This window comes from Vanessa cardui, chromosome 13 (assembly GCF_905220365.1).
Source record: "Vanessa cardui chromosome 13, ilVanCard2.1, whole genome shotgun sequence".
Taxonomy (NCBI): domain Eukaryota; kingdom Metazoa; phylum Arthropoda; class Insecta; order Lepidoptera; family Nymphalidae; genus Vanessa; species Vanessa cardui.
In genome coordinates, this window is record NC_061135.1 from 9,707,322 (window position 1) to 9,731,586 (window position 24,265).

Sequence of the window (24,265 nt, forward strand, 5' to 3'; positions counted from 1 at the left end):
ACATATAATTATAATATGACAAAAGATTTTTAAATCATTGACGTCTATTTAAACGAATAGGTAAAATAATATAATTGATTTTGTTACACTTTCAAAATCAAAAATAGAATATGTTAATTAAAAATGCGTCTACAGTAAGGCTTTATAGATACTGCGTAGAAATGCTTACTGTCCTACCCTACCGTACCTCTAAATATGCAGTACGCTGCATATTTAGATTAGTATAGTATAGTATGAATCGTGGTGCATGAAAATATTCCGATTCATAAAACACTTGGTGCGATCCGAATCCCTCCAATCTTTCAGAACTCTTCTCCGTTGAAAATTATATTTGATTTGCAATACAATCAAACGTACTCTTACTAATGAAATAATGAAATAGGTTATGTAAGTTTTATACCCGAAGTTTCCAGAAAACACTTCTGGGAATTGAATTTAACATGACCCTGTAGTCTTTGTACTGATATACACGACATACTTACCGTATTTTATCTCAGGTATGCTCAGAGAAATTAAACTTACCTATTCTATACTTAGCGAAATGTCCTTTTAATTTTGGTGAAAAGTTTTAACTGTGACAAAGTTCTGAAACAGATAAAAGGAAGTGTACTTTGCATGAGGAAATCAGAATTGTACTTTAGTTGGTTTTTGTAAGCTTTTGTCAGTACAAATGAAATGAAAATCTTTTTTTGACTTACTTTTTTTTCAAATTATTTGCACGGAAGTGATCAAAGAAAGATATTTTTATAACAAACATTCATTATATGGAGATGTCTTGTGTACTTTCTTCTGACGGCTCTTCCTTTTTAATGTGAAGCGAATATTAAGTTTCACTAACGATTTCAAACTTTTTGTTGTATTTGATGCCAAGGCCCTTATCATTTTAATCTGTCAATATTGAATGAATAAGCATGATCCTAATTATACTTAAATTATTTGGTAATCTTAGCTTCCCTTAATCATCATATTAAATAATAAAACCCAAATAAATGATTACTAAGAAAAAATTTATTTCATTGCAAAAAAAGGAAGTTAACATCATATCATACTTTGTTATATAAGTAACAGTTTTCAATTATTATTGTATGATTGAATTAATTAAAGTATAAATTATGTTACCTGAACTTGGCTGACACGCCACCGCGTGTCTAGATCTATTAATTTAAGTGTAATATATTTTTATGAAAAAAATAATATTTATCTAAATATGTACATTTAATTACGTGTAAGTTATCCTCTTAAACATATTATTATAGAATTTGACAGTTGAATTAATTTGAGTATTCCTTGACAAATATTAATGGAGCCGTGATATTACAAGACGAGAATTTAAATATATGATTCTGAGTTTAAACCCAAGACAAGCGCTACTGAATTTACGGACTCAATGCAAATGCCGTGAGGTAGCCTGCACGTGGTACTGCATTGGAGCAGCGTCGAATTCTACAACCTTCTCCTTAAAATATACGAGCCCTTTGCTCAGTAGTGGGAATTTAACGAGCTGTTATTTATTTATTGCTTTATGTTGGTGGACGAGCATATGGGCCACCTGGTGATAAGTGGTCACCACACACAATGGCGCTTGAAGAAACATTAACCATTCCCTTCATCGCCAATGCGCCACCTTGGAAACTAAGATGTTATGTCCCTTGTGGCTGTAATTACACTGTGTACACTAGCTTACTCTCCTTTCAAAACGGAACCCAACAATATCAAGTCCTGTTATTTGGCAGTAGAATATCTGATGAGTGGGTGGTACCTAACAGACGGGTTTGGACAAAGACCTACTACCAAGTGATACTTTACTTTAAATACTTTACAAAAATAATTTGATTTAGTACCTTAAAAATACAAGAACTTTCCATAGTGATAAAAAATCGTATGATATTTTGTCATAGTCACTAACGATACAAAATGTAAAAAAGCAACTATCCACGATTCAGGTAAACAATCCATAATAGTAACATGGCGTCTGAAGTAATCAATGGTTTAGAGCTTGTGTTTATTTTACCAGAAATCTCCCTGCTGACCCTTGTCAAGTAACATTTGCAGTTACGGCTACGGAACAAGAGCGTGAATTTTCATGAGATTAGCAGCAAGGCGGAGTTCGCATAAATCCCTTTGCGGAAATTCATGCGAATTTATGAAAACTAAATGAAATTATTTAACAGTTCTCATATTACAATTGTTTCTTTATTAAAATATTTTTGTATTAGAAATTCATAATAGCCTTTATAAAATAATAATTTTTATTTTAATTCCCATTATATTTCCGAGTCAAATTATATAACGGAATTTTGAAGAGTTTCATTAAAACGGTAAAACTCCCCGCAACACACACTAAATACTAGTGACAATACAATCCCATATACTACGGCATAATTACTTGATTTTATTAATTTTATTTCATACTAGCTGTGCCCGCGCCCTTGTACGCGTTTAAATTTAACAAAAAAAATTATGGCCTAAGTTACTCCTTATTATATCAGTTATCTGCCAGTGAAAATCCCGTCAAAATCGGTCAAGCCGTTCCACAAATTAGCCGGAACAAACAGAAAGACAGACAGATAGACAATTATTGCAAAAAATGTTATTTTGGTATGTGTACCTTGTAAATATATTGTATGCAGTGAGTAAAAAGAGCTATTCTAATATTACAAACACTACAATTTTTATGTATATATACGGGTGATACGCTTTCCCATGCGGTCATGAGCATTAAAATTAAAAAAATAAATATTGGACAACATCACATACATTACTCTGATCCCAATGTAAGTAGATTGGTTATACAAATTCAGAAGTAACGACGTTACTACAAACACCCAGACTCAAGACAACATAGAAAGCTAATGAACTTTTTCTTCATCGACTCGGCCGAAATCGAACCCGGGACCTAATGGATTCACAGAGGTTAACTACTATTAAAAGACAATTATTTTAAAAGGAACTTAAAAAGATAGAGTCAAATGATAATTTGTAGATATAAGCGCTGAAGAAATATTTAAAATTGTAGTATAAATATCACGATATAAAATAAAAAGCGGCCACGGTCCGCTGGATAGTCGCCTCTTCCTCTGGCCGCCCGGAACCGGTAGACTTCCGCGAGCACTTCCGCATTATAAGCTTGTACATATAATTGGCATCCTGTGATTTTCTATAAAGCAAGGTAGACCAAGTAAACGGGGCTTGTAACTGACGTCGCTTTCACTGCCTCTGTTTATGCCATATAACTATGTACGCATAAAGGCATATGGATGTTGTACGCATCCAACACAAAAACGAAAAAAGTGTTATTATATTATACGTCCAGTTTTTTTAATTTCCACCTTAAACTAAGTAATTAAGTTTTATTAGTATTATTATTTAATCTATATCAATATTATAAATGTGAAAGTAACTCTGTTTGTCTGTCACTCTTTCAAGACCAAACCGCTGAACCGAATTTAATGGAATTAGGTTTGAAGCAAACTTAAACTTCAAGAAAGGACATAGGTTACTTTTCTTGCCTAACAAATGTCAACTAATACCCTAAAACGCGAGAGAAACCGCGGGCGACTACTAATTAAATATACTATTCCTACGGTAAGTTTCTTCTTAATGTAATTAGGACAAAGAATAATATACTTAGATTAAATATAACGTATAATTAATATTAGTATGTTATTCCATATAAAATTTCAGCTCATAAATGAATTGGTATCTTGAGACTAATATTGTAACCATTTTATTTATATTTTAAAATTATTTCAGACCTTTTCTCGTTACGTTATTTTACCTGAATAAAATTTTTCACTAATAGGTATATGGAAATTTGTCAGCTTAATAATATTAAGCAGACAAATTTCCTTGCCTATAGTGGGTCAAATATATTATTATTACAAGGTGATTAAATTTTGTAGCTACCACCGATTTCTTACATATTTACAGTCAAACAGCAATATTTAATATTATTGTATTCTGGTTCGAAGGGTCATTGAACTATACACTAGTTCAATGACCCTTCGAACCGGAAAACAGTCACAAAGGATATGACATCTTAATTCTCAAAGTCACCGACATTAGCATCAGACCGTGTAGCCTATGTATATAATAAATAATAAAAGATTATTATTAGTGTACTTAAAGCTGTAACGATATTTTGATTACATTCAAATAATACTGAGTATGTTTGAATTTTAGCAACGTAATAAATTACAACCATTAAAAATTGTTCGTTATCATTTTCGGATGACAATTGATAACACAGCCTCACTCGTTCATCAATTGTAAAGAGATAAATGTCACGTCGACTGTGAAAATGATAAATGTTTACTAATTACCTATTTGACGAAAATCGTATAATTTATTGAAACTTTTCTGTAGTCTTGAATGGGGAATCAGTTTAAGTGTATAAAGAAAATCTTTATTATAATGCTCGCTGGTACAATTACACTCATTACATATTTGGTTAACTTTTTTATATAGGTAGCCAGATGCTCTAATGGTCTATGGGAGGTCTAAAGGGTCTATGGGTCTATATAATGGGATAATTTGCATATAGCAAGAAGTAATTATTATGTTGGTATTATAAAACTAGCCTTTATGTTTAAATTGTAAACAATTATTTAATGTATTACACAAAAAGAAAAAACAAAAACTTTACAAATCATTGGAGAAAGGTACAATTTAGAATGTTGTTTACACCTATAAAGATGTATCACCTCGAATGTTACGTATATAAAATATTATTTTTAAGTCGACGAATAAATAAATAAAATAAGAGACATATATTTGTAAGTCCAATAAGTCATTTAGCCATCATCAATAACATTTTGCTTTTTCACCAACATTATCATCTTGCCGAGATGGCCTAGTGGTTAGAACGCGTACATCTTAACCGATGGTTTCGGGTTCAAGCCCAGGCAAGCACCACTATATATATATATATATATATATATATATATATATGTGTGCCTAATTTGTGTTTATAATTCATCTCGTGCTCGGCTGTCAAGGAAAACATCGTGAGGACCTGCATGTGTCTAATTTGTCCGAAATTCTGGCACATGTGCATTCCACCAACCAGAAGTAGAACAGCGTGGTCGAATATGTTTCAAGCCTTCTCCTTAATGGGAGAAGAGGCCTTAGCCCAGCCGTGGGAAATTTCCAGGCTGTTACTTTACTTATCATCTTGCCATACATGCCATGACAGCCGGTTCCCACACAATATTTTCTTTACAAATTTATCATAGGTATTAAATTTACCTTAAAATGTTACTTACTTTAAGAAAACCTTTATAAAGCGTCATAATAATATTATTAATTCCGGAAGAACGTTTATCTCCAGTAAGAGCCCTCATCCTTTACGTCTAACCTTTATCATCGTGTTGGCTGTAACTTAATATAACCGACCCGAAATATACTCCTATATTGAACATCGAAATAACCATACAATAAAACGTAACAGCCAATATCATATTTATTTGAGATTCCATGGAGAACTAATAACGCTTTTCGAAGATTAAAATATGCTTATATTAGTTTATACTCGAAAGTTCTAAATCCTTAGCCTTATGGAGTTTGTTTAATGAGTGATTATCTAATTATTTTTTTTGCCAGCGATTTGACATTTGAAAAAAGCAGTTCAGAGAAAACAACATTCTTTAATTATTTTATTTTGTATTACATCATTTTTGGATTAGCTTAAGTAGGTTCTAATTAAATAAGAAAAAAGAATCAATATTTACTAGTATATAAAAAATCCATAACTGCTATTTTCGAAATAATGTGCATTATATTTCAAATATATATAAACTTTTACAGTCACAACAAATAAATTAAAAAATACCTCTTTATATATTCTGTTGACTTGACCAATGCTAGCTCAAGTCAAGTCATAGTCACCATAAACATACCTTAAGAATTGAATCAAGGTGAAATTTCAACTTCGTAAGTTAAGATGAAGTGTTTCCATTTCGGTTTGCAAGATTTGATCGAAACAAACAAACACCACAAGTTAAATTAAAGCTACGCTTTACCTATGATCTCGATAGCTTTAATTCTCAGAATCCAACTAGCACACGTTTTAGAAAATATAGTAATAATATGATCGTGTGTTTTACGAACCTCACCGATAATTGGTACGATAGTTGTAGATTAAAAATCGTTTATCATCTCATTTTTAAGAGTTCCAGTAGATGTGCAGAATAGAGAGGATTCTTGATTGCAATTTATTACATTTTTATAATTGAACAAAGAATTAATTTAAGAACGGAAGTTACTGGCCACATGGCTGATAGATATGGCTGCCTAAACAATAAACCAAAATTAAATAGCGTGAAAAGACGTTTTCAGCCCACAACAACAACAGCCTGTAAATTCCCACTGCTGGGCTAAAGGCCTCCTCTCCCTTAGAGGAGAAGGTTTGGAACATATTCCACCACGCTGTTCCAATGCGGGTTGGTGGAATACACATGTGGCAGAATTTCTATGAAATTTGTCACATGCAGGTTTCCTCACGATGTTTTCCTTTACCGCCGAGTACGAGTTGAATTATAAAGACAAATTAAGAACATGAATCAGCGGTGCTTGCCTGGGTTTGAACCCGCATTCATCGGTTAAGATGCACGCGTTCTAACCACTGGGCCATCTCGACTCTTCAGCCCACATTGACATTCAATCAAAATAAAACATGACAATGTTTTCGAAATTAAAAAAAAAAACACGTGCGACCCACAGTTACAAAATAAATATAAGTATAATTTAATTAATATATTCTATAAACTGGTGAAACTGTATATATAAATCTCTCACGAAAATTATAATACAAACTGATAACATCAATCTCTAGTTTGTTGTAATATCGGCTGTAGATAGAAGTTTATGGACGTAACTTTTTTATATTCGTACTATGTACTAAAGATTCCGTTACTTTAGATTAAGCCAGTCTTGCTCCACATACAACATTACGTGGTAACACGCCATTAGCAGAGATTCGGAGTTTCATTTTGTCTTAAATTCATGGGCTATAAAAGAGGAAATTTCATTATACGAATCGTTCTCCTGAATGAGCGATAAACACATTGTGGAACGCCTGAAACTTCGCTGTGCTCTACTAGGAATAAGTATGTCAACTCTTTAAATATTTAACATAAACCTACCTATTACACGAATTGCAGAAACTCTTTTAAAAAATACAATTTAATTTGAACTAAATATATTTTATATACACATCAGCATGTGTTAATGATTACTGCTGTCCAATTTGTGATTATCACTAAAATGTCCGTAGATATTAGAGATGTCAGGTATATTAAATATTCCTTGCACGGTCATTGAACTATGTGTTATGACCGTCGTCTCGATAATTAAAGGGTTTCACTTATCCTTTAGATAAACTAACGACATTACAAAATATTGTGTTATGCAATAAAATTACATTACAGATCAGGAATGGCACAAGAGTTAAAACATGTTACTGTTAAGCGAGGATTGCGGGTACAAATCTATTGTTTCTCTAGACTTAATTTTTGTTTATGATAAATAAGAATCTTATAAAGAACGTGAAAATCCACACACCCGCTTTGAAACAGTATAGTGTAATCAGCTACAAACCTTCTCTTCGAGAGAAAGGAGAGCATTACGCAACAATAGGACATTTCCTGTAAGCTATTACCATATGATAACTTACATTTTTTTTTCTATTTAATCTTCACTGGCCAATCACTGAACCGAATTTCATAAAACACTTTTTTGGCGCTAGTGGAGTCGCGGGCGACAACTAGTAATATAACTACAACTACTGTGTTCTATATACAATTTGTCACTATACAGGTTTTTTTTTAGATTATATTTTTTTAAAACTGAATACTTACACTAAAATATAAAAATGATATTCATTTGACCCTTTTATATGTGTATCTGGAAGGCCATATTGCTTTCAGAGATAAACCTAAACGCTGACCCAGGCTCTAAACCTTGTTAGCCTATAGCTTATGTTAGCTATAGGATTAAATACACAGCTACATTAATATTTATATAGGAGATTATCCTTAGCGTGTATACAAACAGAAAAAATGCCTTATATTTGTATTTTATAAAAACTAGTTGTCGCTCGCGGTTCGTGTTTTTTTTTTATTCATTTTCTTCAAGTAGATTACATTTTAGAAACATTTAATTATAATATTTTTATAGATCGCCAATCGGATATGGCGTTGATATGATAAGTTTGAGTTTTGACGTCATACGATCACGACACTTATTTCTGTAAACCGATCTATGTACAAAGCGAGCAGCATTTGCTTTGACAGCTAAGTCGGATGAACGACCAAGCTTGACGTACTTTCCGTACACAAGTTGTGATTATATGTTAAAGGGATTATTGCTAGAATTCTAAAAAGTAACAAATGAGTTTCTTACTCTTCTCAGTCAAATTGACGTTTTGAACTGGTGATATCTTTACACTGCATACAATGTACGTATTACGTAAACGGGTACTCGTTATTATTGTAAATAATAATTCATAATTCGATACTATATTACTAACCCAACTAAATGCCAAATCAACAATGTTCAAATCACACGTAAATAAAAATAAGTCGTTAAATATTTTATTTTTCGTCAAAGACAATAACTCTATTGTTGTTTTATATAAAGACACTCATTAGGTAAATAACAAGCCAAATAACACACCTTAATCTAACAAATGATTTAATTACATTAAATTAATTAGTTTCGGTAGAATGTTAACTTCGTACAATGAAGTCGATTTAGCCTTAGACTAACTTCAGCTACTATCCTTCCCTACCGCAAACAAATGAAACTAATTTAGTATAGGCCTGTTTAGTTTAATTTCTTGAATACGACACTTAAACTATTTAAACGAAATTAAATGAAATATATTCATTAAAAATTGTAAAAAATATATTTATTGCATATGACGGTATTTGGTTTACGCTTATAAAATAATAACTTAAAAATCTAAACGCTAAATGAACTGAAATTTAACGAAACAATATAAATAGTATACTATTTTTTATTAAAAAAATAATAATATTACAAATTAATTATATACAGGGTGACTGGTGAATTAGTATCGATACTTAAGGACGTTATATTTGACGATCATATATGACAAAATAAAAAGTAATACAACATAAATATTAATAAACTTCTAAGTAAAGTGTATATAGAAAACCCAGTTTTGATACATATTCAATCAATACAAAACGTAATAAAGCTATTTTTAAACCATACATATATATAAAAGCGAAAAACCACTCACTTATAAATCATGCAATCTCTGAAACTAAACAATATAAATAGTATACTATTTTTTATTAAAAAAAAAATAATATTACAAATTAATTATATACAGGGTGACTGGTGAATTACTATCGATACTTAAGGACGTGATATTTGACCATCATATATGACAAAATAAAAATTAATACAACATAAATATTAATAAACTTCTAAGTAAAGTGTATATAGAAAACCCAGTTTTGATACATATTCAATCAATACAAAACGTAATAAAGCTATTTTTAAACCATACATATATATAAAAGCGAAAAACCACTCACTTATAAATCATGCAATCTCTGAAACTATACCCACCTAGATATTGAAAATATTTATAAAATAGCTGCAGCTAGTCTTACTGTAAATTTTAAAACAACTTCTCTAAAATCATAATTATAATTACATTTAACTTAGCAAATGTATCAGTGCATCATAATACATGATTTAACACTAGGATAGTGGGTATAGTCAAATTTAATTGGTGGTAAGTTAGACCAATCAACTCTTAGACTTAAGCTTGATAAAAAAATAGTCTGACGTTTGCTTCATATTGAAAGGACTTTAATAATAAATACAAGTTTGCATCCACGCATATACTTAGCATTTTAAAGATTTTTTTTCTTTTGTCATGTGTGTACTTACCACTGTAAGAAATATTAATAATATATTACATTATCACCACTACTATCCTTAACACAGGTTATTGAGCAAGCTTGGATAGCGAGTGCCTGATTTATATTTCGTTTGATGATTATACACAAAGATACATATACTGTCTTAGTTCAACCATGTAATTTTTCAAATTTATTTTTTGTGAAATAAATATAAAATGACACACCAACCTTGGGAACTCTGAGGTAATGTCGCTTGTGCCTGTAGCAACACTGGCTCATTCATCCTTCAAATTGGAACACAACAATTCCTGTATTGTTTGGCAGCAGAATATATCGTAAATACATCATTAGGTGGTACCTGCCCAGACGGCCTTGCATCATACGAGTATAATAACTAACAATGGCCGTCAACAATTGGTTAATTACAGCAACGCACTTGCGTTCATTGTTTTGTGAATAACCAAATATTAGCATCTCTGTTTATTGAATTTTCGATATTCAACTGTGTTAACTTAAAATAAAATCAATAACGTCATTCGACTGCAACAGATAGCATGTTCGTAAGCTTAATTTCTGATATTTTCTTCTTTGAAGAAATTTTAATGTCATAATCATTTTTTATACATTTCGTGCACTTGTAAATTTCTATTAATAATGACTCTGAAAGTACTTTTCGTCATAACTATATAAATAAATATATACATCATCCTCCTGTCCTTTTCTCAATTTTATTTGGGGTCGGCGCAGCATGTCTTCTCCTTCCATACTTCTCTGTCAGACGTCATCTCACAAGTAACATTCTTTCTAATCATATCGTCCATCACACAACCCATCCATCGTTTCCTTGGTCGTCCTCTACCTCTATAATTTAATGTTGGTTTTTTTTTAATGCATGTTTAACGTGCGCAATTTCGAACGAATCTATTTCAATACCTACGTCCAAGTATATTTATTAACATAAATAAAATATAACTTACATTTGATTACATAATGTATACATTTATATTTATTTATTATTATCAAACTTTTGCTTGATTTTATAAAAAAAATCGGCAAATTTTAATGAAAAAAGTTTAAATGATCTCGACCGAAAACCTTCAGCCCTTTGGATTAAAGTCTGATAGATTTATATAAGAATAATTACTTTAGGAGGCAGTCCTAATTACTTTACCAGTGTTGTCGTATTGGAAAAAGTTAGTAAATCCCTATTAACATATCTGAGGATGAATGAAAACTCATCGATGTGTTCTAGTAAATAATGTGGTACAGATGAACTTTTAACTACTTCTGAACAAGACTTGTCAGTTCCAAAAAGTTCATGCTGTTAGAGTATGTGTGGAAAAATAATACGTTATTTATTTAGCTACAACTGCCCTAAAATACGAAATCTGTTCATGCTAATAAACAGTATTGATTCGTTTACGATAGTTTGCAATGAATATGAGACTTGATCATTGGTCCTGTCTTTCTTGAGATATTTGCATTGTTAAACTCCATTCGACATCGATTCGATCACGAAGAACCTGAAGAGCCAGAATATCCCAAAAGCAATATCGAGGTGGAAAGTTGAGAGCACTACAATCTTCATGCTTCTAAATTTAAATAAAGTTTCGCATTACCGTTTCATCAAAGAGCCGAGATGTACTAGTGTACACGTGCCTCTCAACCGATGATTGCGGGTTCAAATCCAGGCAAGCACCACTGAATTTTCATGTGTTTAATTTGTGTTTATAATTAATCTTGTACTCGGCTCGGCTCTCCTTCTCTTCTCCTCGGCCTTAGCCCAGCTGTGGGAAATTTACAGTCTGTACATTTTCCATCGTTCCTTGGGAGTAAGGAATTGGCGACATTTGCCTATGCACATGCCTATGCTCTAAAGATGTCCAACATCAAAGAATGGCTACCATCGAAATATTTGTCCTCTACTTTAAATTAAAGGGAAATATAAATAATAATAAATAAACAATTTTTCCCAAGGCTGTAAGAACATTTTTTCATTCATAAACATCATACAAACTTTTATTCTAAGTTTCATCCTCTTTTATTTACTGATCTCTTAGGTGATGTACTTTTTTTATAAAATGCTTTAACAACCATCTTTCAATGTGTAATTAACATAAACCTAAAATCCACGAGAAAATTTTGTGTGACATTTCAAGTTAGATCAATCGATTTCGTCTATGCGTTGAATTTTAGTCAGTAAGTAGTGTCATGTGTAACTCTATTATAATCAGACATATTCCAACTCGAATATTTGGTTGTTTTTTGTAACGTAATGAGCGATTTCTATAAAAACATTTCTCATTAAAATAAATCGCTGTAATATTTATAAAAGTAGATCAGTAAAAGAGCTATGACGGATAAAAAAAGAAATAATAATTATTAAAAACGAATAGTTCTTTGTTTTTTTGGCCTGTATACGTTCATCCGATAATCACGAACTGACTTTGTTTAGATATTCTACGTTATCCCGCAAAGGTTTATGACTCAAAATGAAGAGATTTTCAATATATTTATATAAAAACGTTTAACATAATAATGAACTTGATAACCATATTTCATTAAATAATACGAATTAATAAAATAGAAAGTATACATATATTATTTGCATTCTTTATAAGGAGAAGCTACTGATGAATTAATGATACAACAACAACAACAGCCTGTAAATTCCCACTGCTGGGCTAAAGGCCTCCTCTCCCTTTGAGGAGAAGGTTTGGAACATATTCCACCACGCTGTTCCAATGTGGGTTGGTGGAATTAACATGTGGCAGAAATTCTATAAATTTTGTCACATGCAGGTTTCCTCACCATGTTTTCCTTCACCGCTGAGCACGAGGTGAATTATAAAGACAAATTAAGCACATGAATCAGCGGTGCTTGCCTGGGTTTGAACCCGCAATCATCGGTTAAGATGCACACACGTTCTAATCACTGGACCATCTCGACTCTTAATTAAATTAATTATACATCGAATGTATTTTCTGTAATACATTACTTGACCATTATTAAAAACGAGTACTAATTTAAAATATATTAAACCGACTGACACGGCCTTAAATGGCTTATATTTTTATGTATTCAGTTGTCTTGCGACACGAGGACAAAGCAACTCATCAAACAGAATCAGTAACTCTATTTACACAAGCTTACATTATTTAACCAAAACGGCGCCAATTTGTAACTTAGTTAATGATTTATTCATGAACAATGTTTTACCTTGTTACTTGGTACAAGTGAATTAAAGCTAATTTTGGTAATACCTTAATTTTGGTCAATGAATTCTGTTAGGTATTGAATTTATAATAATGGTTTGTTTAAATACTAAATATTATTTCAATAATGTTTAGTTTTGTCTTCGAAAGTGTTGTTTAGACGTTTCAGCCTTGTATGATAAATTAATTTAAAAGTAAAATTCTTTATATAAAGACGTTTTATCATATCGTTAGTGTAAAGCACACTTAATATAAATGCAGGTTATGCGCTATCATTACAGTATGTAATTTAATGTATTGCACTAAGTTAGCAAACTGGGTCATTGATGTAATAATTGTTTTATCCTGCTTCTATATTTTACTGATTGCCTCAGTAGACTGATGTCTAAATGATTGAGTGCGCTCAGTCACCTTTTCGTCGCAAAGTACTCGTCGGAGTGTATGCCTGGAAAATTATTGAACTGTGGACGAATCTATTGCATAGCTTTCCTTTGGCAATAGTGTATAATCTATTCCTCCTTTCATTGCTTAGAATGTCATATACAGAAGAAGATGGCAGAGCAGGATTGGTTCACTTATATGCTCGTCGCCGTAAACCCACGACCTCAGGTGAAATGATAACGAGTTCATATACATACATACTTATACGCTCGTGTGGAAAATGCTTATACTACCTGAAATTTCAAACCCTATTTCATCTTCTTATGGATTGAATTTCCAATATTAGTGGGTGTCTACATAATAAATCGATCCTACTCACCAAATTTCAAGGCCCTAACTTGAACAGTTTACGTTCAGCGATGATGAATCAGTCAGTCAGGACTTGCATGTATAATAATATTTGTGATACAAGTCTATTAATAATATATTTCTAATAATTAAATCGTAAATAACATCACGGTAATGCTTGCCTCGAGACAAAGGTAATTAATTAAACGTGGAGATGTTCTCAGTACACGTGTGATAAGTAAGCGAAAAGCGATAAATATCCCACAGCTGAGTAGAAGCTTATCTTGTGAAGGAGATACGGTTCTCTACCTCTTATTAGATTAAACACGTATATTATCGTGTAGTTATATTAAGAACATTCTTAAGTAATGCAATTTTGTTATGACGTTTTTCTTTCAAGCTGAAAAATAATTCAGTTGAATAAGGCTTTTGTAAAGATTAGGTGCAACTACTCATCAGACACTCGACTAATAAAAAGCATTTCTTAGTATTGTAGTAGTGAGCCAATAATATATTAGCCCCCAATGCTATGGTAGCGCATTGAATATAATGGAAAGGGAGAGAAAATCATTATTTCTTTAGTGGTAAACACATATCATCAATAGCTAATATGGCTGCCTAAAAATGTAACAAAAATAATATCAATCATAATCACAAATGAATAAGTAATAATAGTAATAATAATAATAATATATCGAACCGAAATAATTTGTTTCTTGAAATAGTGTAGATTTTTGTCTCGTAAGTAAATGAAGAACAAATTGTTTTCATTTCTGTTTGTATGTTCATCACTATATTTTATAGAAGACATGAAGTCGTACCTAAAATGCACATGTACATGTACATATATAAATTGAAGTTCTTGGCTCCGCAGCAGTAACCGCAGGTTTTAATTTCGCTTCTTGTGAGCTTAGTTTAGTATTCCAGAGCGCACGTTTAAGAGATCGTATTCTTTAAGATATTGCTCAGGAATCCAATTACATACGAATTAGATTTTAAAAGGATGTTTTAATTTTCATACATATAAAACTTTAACAATGTTTCTTTATAAATGCACAAAGTTTGAATTAAATGTTAATTAATCTAATAATAAGTTCATCTCCATATATGTAATAATAATAATTGTGTGTATGTATTGAATAGCAGTGATTCAAAATTGAAAAGGAATTTGGAATTCTAAAAAAGCTATTGGATCATCATAATAACTAATAAATGTAAAGAAAATTCAATACCGATCGAGAAGAACCAAGAAACTCTATTATTAATAATCTCCGATATTTTAAAACTTCATGTTAATTGAATAAAAATTAATTACGGAAAATCAACGTAACTCAACACGAATTAATTGTGGAGCCTGTACGGAAACAAGTTCATAAGTGGGCAGTAACATCAAGGCACTGTCGTTCTTTCCGCCTGATAATGAAAGGAAATCTGAAGGAATTAAATCAGGAAAACCGCTTGCCTACCCATGAAGTAAACGTAAAAAAGCTTAAAACTCATATATATATTGTTGGTCCACTTAATTATATGGCTTTCTGCAAGACGGTCTCTGTAGAAACACTTCAGATATTCTTATGACAATCAGCACTTCTTAATACTCTCATGTTCCGGTTTGATGTAAGTGAGCCACTGTAAACAATGCATGCTAATGTCTGGGTTGAGATGAACTTATCATCATGTGAGTGAGAGCTGAGATGGCCCAGTGATTATAACGCGTGCATCTTAACCGATGATTTCGGGTTCAAACCCAGGCAAGCACCAGTATATATATGTGCTTAATTTGTGTTTATAATTCATCTCGTGCTCAGCGGTGAAGGAAACATCGTGAGGAAACCTGTATGTGTTTAATGTCATCGAAATTCTGCCAGATGTGCATTCCTCAAACCCGCATTGGAACTGCGTGGTGGAATATGTTCCAAGCCCTCTCCTTAATGGGTGAGAAGGCCTTTGCCCAGCAGTGGGTAATTTACAGGCTGTTACTTTACTTTTTACTTAATTTTATGATCAGGTGGCCCATTTGCCCATCCGTCAACCTATCATATAAAAATAATATATAATTAGTTTATTAAAACATATCATTATACGATCATATAGCACATAACAGTATACCTAGGTTATTGAAATGCTTGACGGAAATAATGAAATTAGTGCCTAATTGCTTCGGTGCTTTCATTGTGAACATTGTTGTTACGAAAATTATCAATAGACTAGCGACCCGTCCCAGCTTCGCTCGGGTGCGGGTGTTACTAAATGTACTACAGAATTTGTTTATTTACGATATTACATTAAAAACTTCTAAAATTATCAGAGTTTCTTTACAATATTGTCCATGTTTTATATACAAAAACCTTCGACTAGAATCACTCTATCTATTGAAAAAAAACCGCATCAAAATGCGTTGCGTAGTTTTAAATATTTAACAATACATATGGATATAGGGACAGAAAAAGCGACTTTATTTATACTATGTAGTGATAACATAAAGAGCGTGGAGGTATAATATTTTGTTCTTGATAATAATTACATTTAGTGCGGAATATTCAATTAAAAAATGTTTCATAATATTTTTATTTCATGTGAATTTGGCCGTCTAAATTATAGGAATCGAATTTTTAATTGATGACGTATCACCAAAAGATACACAAATGTTCGGTCACTTTCACTATTTGCTCGTATGGATCCGTCATTTTTATTATACCCACGTTACAATCTTCGTATGAAAAGGTATAATTACATAACGTTTACCCATAAAACAATTTATTCAACGTCAATTAAAAATTTTAAACGTTTTTTTCTATTCTTTTTTTAAACTAAACCACTAAAAACGAATTTGAACCAAAGACGAAAGTAAACATACAGCTAACGAAGCTGGAAACCAGTCTCAATAGCGAGCGTTGCCGTTCCAGTTGTATTTGGAAAATAGAATTTTTAAAATTCACCAAAGTTTGACGTACGCTTCGTTATGAATAATAATAATATTTCGAAATGAAGATGCCGTATTGTTTAGGTCACATCCATCACTGTCAGACTCTGAGATAACTATTACTTGATATATGGGCTGCGGCGAAGGAAACTATACCCTTGAGGATACAGTGAATAGTTTAAACAAGTCTCGAAATTTGCATAAAGTTACATATTGACGAATGTATTACGTGGTGGTAGGACACCCTACCAATTTTAGATCGGTATGAAATTGAAATTAAATTCACCAAACAATTAATAAAATATTAATTCAACTTCAATTCATATAAAGGCCACTTATGAACTTCCAAATGAATAAAAATAACAATTTTTTTACTTGAACTTACAACAAACTATAATCGTTAAATATTAAATGGAGTATTCGTTTCATTTTTAAAATATTTAAATAATGAGAGTTATATTCATTTGACCTTTAACCTTTTATTGTATAATTATAAAGTCAAATATATAAGTAAATTATAACAAAGAAAATTATAATTTTGTTTTCTCTTATTCGTACAATGGCTACAGACAAACAGATTTCCTTCCTTGTAATAATAATAATTAATATATATTAAATGGAAATGTATAAACTTATCTACGTGTAAAATTTCATCGTTCAATTCCTCTTTTTTAAAAATAATAATCAAACGCACTTTCTCATTTTTAATGAGACACATTTAAAATATTGTTATAAAAAATTGGACTTCATTTATCATCACATTTCGAATGTATTCATTTTAAATGTTAAATTTAAGTAGCCGTAAGATATTTTTCATTATAGTAAAATGACAATGATATTTGTAAACATAATTCTAAATGCTGTTGATTACAATTATGCAAATTAATAAATAAACAAACAAAAATTACGTCAATCACCTTTAAATTTACTTTTCTTATCTAGCTATTTCTATTTGACATTTAATTACGACCGTAAATATTTTATCCATACTTTTAAAAAGGCAAACGAAAATCTTCATCTAAATTACGACAAAGATTACAGAGGTGTTAACATTTTCCCGGGAAAGCGACTTTCAGCATTTCTATTTAAATTTTACTTTACCGTGACTCCGAAATACAAATTTGTGATCAAGGAAGGAATTCCCGAAACTTTGTAATTTCAAGTTTTATAAGGCAACCGACAGTAAATTTATGTTTTTATTTCAAATATTCTCACAAATACAAAGTCACAATCCATAAACAGCAATAATTAACTTTGTGTGCTTTGTTTGAAATCGTTGCATTCTTTCTGAAAGTTTCATTAGATATTTTCTTGATTATCACAATTAAATACTAACACATGGAACAAAATATTTGATCGTTAAAAAAAATTGTAAAATTCAATTAGTAAACAGTTAATTTGGTACATTTAAAGTATATGGAGGAGGTCAGTTTATTAGATTAACTAAAAACTTTACACATACATCCATGTATTTGACACACACGTACGCACTCATTCACTCATACACACACGCGCGCTCACTGACACGCACACACACACGCACATAATATTCAATGTTTAGAATAAAGTGTATTTTGATTGATTGATTGATTGCTTGATAGCCAGGAAGGTCTAGGAATATTAACCGCTGATTCATGTGCTTTAAAAACCATTCTCTTGCTGCTGTTGAATGGCTAGTAACTACCCAGACGGTCTTGCACAAAACCCCATCAAGTAATATTTTAGATAGGTAGGTAGAATTATAAAAAATAGATACACATAGTTATAAGGTACATAAAATAACTACTCCTTTTACTCAACTGCATGGAGTTGTAACCAAGTTGTAACTCTTTTGTGGAGAATTTTTTACGGTTTTACGACAGGATCCCAGTAAAGGGTATAAAATAAGTCGGTTGTAAAATGAAAAATGCAAAATAAGGCTTCTGTGCAAATCGTTATATAATTAAGTTCATTGATGAAAGCACACCTTGCGAAAGAAACGATCGCATTTTGGCCATTTATTTCAAAATTAATATTTAAAGAATTAAACACTGACAAAATAAAATTAGCATTAAAATCATAATTCCGGTTATTTTCAGATCAAAAAGATTTATTTCCCGAAGCTGTGTTAGTTTTTAATATGACAATTAATAAGTGTAAATCTATACTTATTAAATTTCTATACGATAATTATAATTTCCTGTAACTTGGGTGCCTTTTTAAAAACATGCTAGAGGCGAAATGCATTTGATAACAAACACATCGCGGACGCTGTCCGCACCTGCACCTTTAAAAGGATCCATTATTTTTAAAACTTTAAGAAAGAACCATTTATAACTGATTAATGAATGTTTATTGTTATATGATATTAATTTTTCACATACGTATAATAAAGATTTAGATAGTAAAATTAAAATCTAATTAAATTTGTTATTTAAACAAATGGAACACTCCAGTGAGTGAGTGGGTGAACCAGTGTAACTACAGGCACAAGAGAAATAACATCTTAGTTCCCAAGGTTGGTGGCACATTGACGATGTAAGGAATAGTTAATATTTCTTCATTGTCTATGGGTGATGGTGACCACTTACCATCGGGTTATCTACATGCTCGTCCGCAAACGTATACCATAAAAAAACTCATATTACAAATTAATGGTATCTTTTAATCATACAATTCGATAACAATATAAGATTATATGTATAGATGGTAAAAAGCGCAGGAGCTTATTCTTGTTAACTTCCAGACAGAATAAACTATACACATATTTAACTAACATCACTTTATATTATAAATGTTCCAAAAGAATATCTATAGAGTTACTTTTTTACTTGCCGTTTCTTCTCGGTAGAATCTACATTACGAACTACCGGTTCGGAACCGCCGCAACGGGTAGCGTCACCTAATTGTTTTTTTAAATGACGACTCAGAAGTGCTTGTAAAAGAATATTTGAATAAAGTGTATTTTAATTGATTTTTTATCTTGATAATGTGAGTTAATCAAAATATATTATACATAAGCTTAAATTCCTGCAATAAAGAAGATTGTTAACTAAAGTTTAATTTACTTTTAAATTAAAAGCAAAGCATCCCCTATCTTGTGCAAGATTTTATCAAAACATAATTCAACTGACATTTTTATGTTAAAAAAGTTTTGAAACTTCATTAGTCTGAACGCTCCTTAAGTACGACGAGTATCAAATTTTTAAAAGTATATTTAACTAGTTCATTGACATCAATGAACTTATTAACAATATACGCCTTTCATTAAAGAATGATTCTTGTGATTGTTATTTGTATTTACGATTTACTGCGGTTTTACTAATTATATTATAATGCCTATACCATGCAAAACTACATACTGGCATTTTTAACGATAGCGAGTAAAACAGAGTAATACTGACGAGATTATAAATATCTTCTTAATTCATATCAGTACTATCTGTGTCCGTGAATTTAATGCGTTTGAATTTAACAAAAACGGTTTAGTTGTAGCCTAAGTTACTTCTTATTCCATCAGCTGTCTGCCAGCGAAAGTTCCGTCAACATTGATCTCGCCGTTCAACAAGTAAGCCGGAACAAACAGACACACAGAAAGATAAGTGTGTGTTGGTCCGATTTAAATTAAATTTGCTACGGAAATAATTTGGATCCCTGAAAAAGATATAGGGTCCTTATTACGATTCAGCTCTCGAAGAGGTCAAATTAGGGCGATGTATGATAAAGGTAAAGCTTTCTTATTTCGACGGATATAACCGTATGTTCAACTAGTATGTTCAAATTTAACAAATTAAAAATCCCAATAAACAATACCAAAATATTTTACAGTAAAAATTATGAAGATTCGTTTCCATAACGACTTGTAATACGCTTGGTACACGTGTGTAATATTGTTACGGAGGTTATTACCTGAGCCAGAACCTTTGCAGTCTAATAGCGAAGGAGGCCGTGTATCACGTGCGTTTTATTACTGAATATAAAAACCCTTAGGCAACCTTTTACTTTCAGGCCTAATAGAACCTTATGTTTTACCCGTTAGTACGAACAAAGTAAACTATTATCATACATTAATATAAGGTCTGTAATTGTTTTACGACAATATTAAATAAATTATTGCTTATGTTTTATTACTGATAACATGTGCTACCTTTGATAAATAATAGTTTAAATTATAAAGGAATAATAAATAGACGACCTCCATGGTCGAGTGGTGTGTACACCGGTTTTTATGGCTTGGGTTCGATTCCCGGCCGATTCGATGTAGATTACCATTCGTTTTCTATGTCGTCTTGGGCCTGGGTGTTTGTGGTACCGTCGTTACTTCTGATTCCCATAACACAAGTGTTTCAGCTACTTACATTGGGATCAGAGTAATGTAATAGGTTGGGGACAAAGTTTCTTCGTATTTTATATGAAAATTCAAAAAGTTTTTTTTATAGTTTATTTACATTTGACTAAAGTATGTACGTGCCATTTTGTTCCATAACTTTTTGCCATCTTGTTTGTAGTGACATGATCCCATTGCTGTAAAAATTTTGGGGCTTCTGATCGAAAAACTGCGACAGGTGGTTTTGGCAGTCCTCTCGTGATGTTAACCTGACACTGCCTAAGGAATTCTGCAGAGACCGAAACAGATGAAAATCTGAAGGTGCAAGGTCAGGACTATACGGCGGATGCATTAATACCTTCCAGCCAAACTCTCGTAATTTTTGTTGAGTGGCTAAAGATGTGTGAGGTCTAGCGTTGTCATGGTGAAAAACCACACCCCTTCTGTTGATCAATTCTGGCCGCTTTCTCTCAATTTCTTGCTTCAATCTCATCAATTGTTCGCAATACAGTTCTGAATCGATGGTCCTGCCGGGCGGTAACAGCTCATAATGAATGATGCCCTTCCAATCCCACCATACACACAGCATTACCTTGTTGCGAGTTAATCCGGGTTTTGCCACAGTCTGTGAAGCTTGACCGGCCTTTGACCACGATCTTTTTCGCACGTTCTTGTCGTATGTGATCCAATTTTCATCAACAGTTATCAGCTTCTTCAAAAATGGTTCGGTTTCATTACGTCGTAATAAAGAATCACAAATGAATACACGGTTCATTAGGTTTCTTTCAGTGAGTTCATGAGGCACCCATATATCGAGCTTTTTTGTGTACCCAGCTTTATTCAAATGAGTCAAAACCGTTTTGTGGTCAATTGCCAGTTCTTCAGCTACATCGTAACTACTAATATTTCAAAAATTTTTCAAAAATGGCATCAATTTTGTCCGTAACAGGGCGACCAGAGCGATATGCATCTTTGATATCAAAATTTCCAGCTTGAAAACGCTTAAACCAAACTTGCGCTACTCTCACAGATACTGCATTAGGTCCATAAACATCACAAATTTTTTTCGCGGCTTGAGTTGCATTTTTACCTTTTTTATAGTAAAATTTTAAAATGTATCGAATTTCTTCTTTCGATTCACTCATTTTAACAACAACAAAAACAAATGAAAATCACACAAATTCCTAATTTGAATTTGGAAGTGCCTTCTTTAAAATTAAAACTTTTTAATGATACCAAAACCAGCCATAAACAAATGGTATAGCCAAAGAGATTTTATTACAAGTTCATACATACTATATGCGAAAAGACTTTTTCCCCAACCTAATATGTGATGTTGTCTCATATTATAATTATTATAAAAGGTAATTTCAATGGTATGTTTATGCGCATAATGCGATTAATTGTGTCAGTGGGTGTACATTTTGTATCATTGTGTTTTGGTTTGAAGGTAATATATATACGTAATGACCCAATACTATAAGCGCAAAGGTAATCTTACATAGTCCAGTGGACGGCATGACGTTGCAGATAGTGTTTTACTCCTTGCGGTATCTATAGTATCTAAAGTGGCTATTTAATAAGAGATCCGTATCAACTACAATGGGATTAGCAGACATTATGGAATGGAACATCTCTATTAATAGTTTGAATAAAAAAATATATTTGAGCAAATATTTATACTCTGTATTTTTTTACTAAATGTCTATGTAACGAAATATATTGTGTAGAGTAGCTTAAATTTTGTCTATTTTTTATATATAATGTCGTTTTTATATTAACTACGTCACGTTGCCGCGAATTAAGATACCACTGGATTTATCAAACGTTTTGTCTGTGGTTTAATAAATAAAAAACACATTAAAGAATCATAATATGATTTATTTCTCCTTAAAATATATGGTATTTAGTCTGTCAAAGACAAGACCACAAATCGTCTGACTCAATAATGTTTGTATTATAATATCTAAATATATATTAATAATGATACAAAAATAAATATTTCAATTTAATGCTGTTTGTTTACGAATATAAATTATATACAAATAATATTTATTTACATATACATTGTTTAATACTTTATTGATTTTTGTTAAACAAATGGATTCAGATTTAGAACAATAGAACGTTATACTGAATACAATTGTAACAAGGAATATAATTAAAGTTTTAAAATAATATTGAAATGGTTCTGTCCATTTTATCTTTATATTTTAAAGTGAAATTAAAATATATGAATTTTTTACTCATAAATGTAATATTTAATGAGACGCGAGAAAAAAATATGTATTTTCATTTTATATATCTAGTTTATATTACTTATAAAAAATCTGTACAATTTATATTTTCTTTGGGTTTTGTTGTACTGTAACAATCTTTCTTTTTTTCGAACAAAATTCTGCGAGGCTATTACGATACAAACATTTATTTACATTGACCATATATATAGCCAAATAGGGAAATAAGGCATAATTGATATGTAGTCAATATCCAAATCAAGTTTAATTAAGAACACTATTTTATTACAATACGCTCGCAAATTTAAATCTTAATTTTACAGCTCTTTTTATCTTATCTTAATTTTAAAATTAAATATAAACCAACCACCGTTGTAGCCAGTAGATTCTTTATTCAGGAGTTACTCTTCTTCCACGAGTAGTTCTAGTTTGCAGTTAAATAACATGTGTCTTCTTCTTTCTAATTTCAAACAAATGATGACAGAAATATTGCTTAACCAAACAGAACTAAAGATAAAAAAACAATTATTTTAACTTCAAGCTTGTCCAACTTGGCGAAGAAATAAAGGTGTAAGTAAAATACTAAATAAAAGATGTAATAAGATGGCTATACTCAAGACCGAAACTTTACATTCTAGGGTTTCGTCGAACAGTGAGAACCTGCCTTCTCGAGGAATGCAGGAATCTCACCACCGCCGAACATGAGATGAATTATGACCACAAATTAAACACATGAAAACTGTTTGTCCGAGTATGAACTTGAAATCTTTTGACGACTACGCTACGGTTTTTTTTAAGAAATAGGTAGGCAGCAGCCAAATCAGCCTGTAGTTGCATCTTTTGGGCCTGTAGTTACACTGACTCTCAAGCTCAAATTCAACAATACTCTGATGTACTAACTGTCGGTTGAAAATTTCATCAATGAATGGTACCTACCCAGATAGACTGTATAGTCC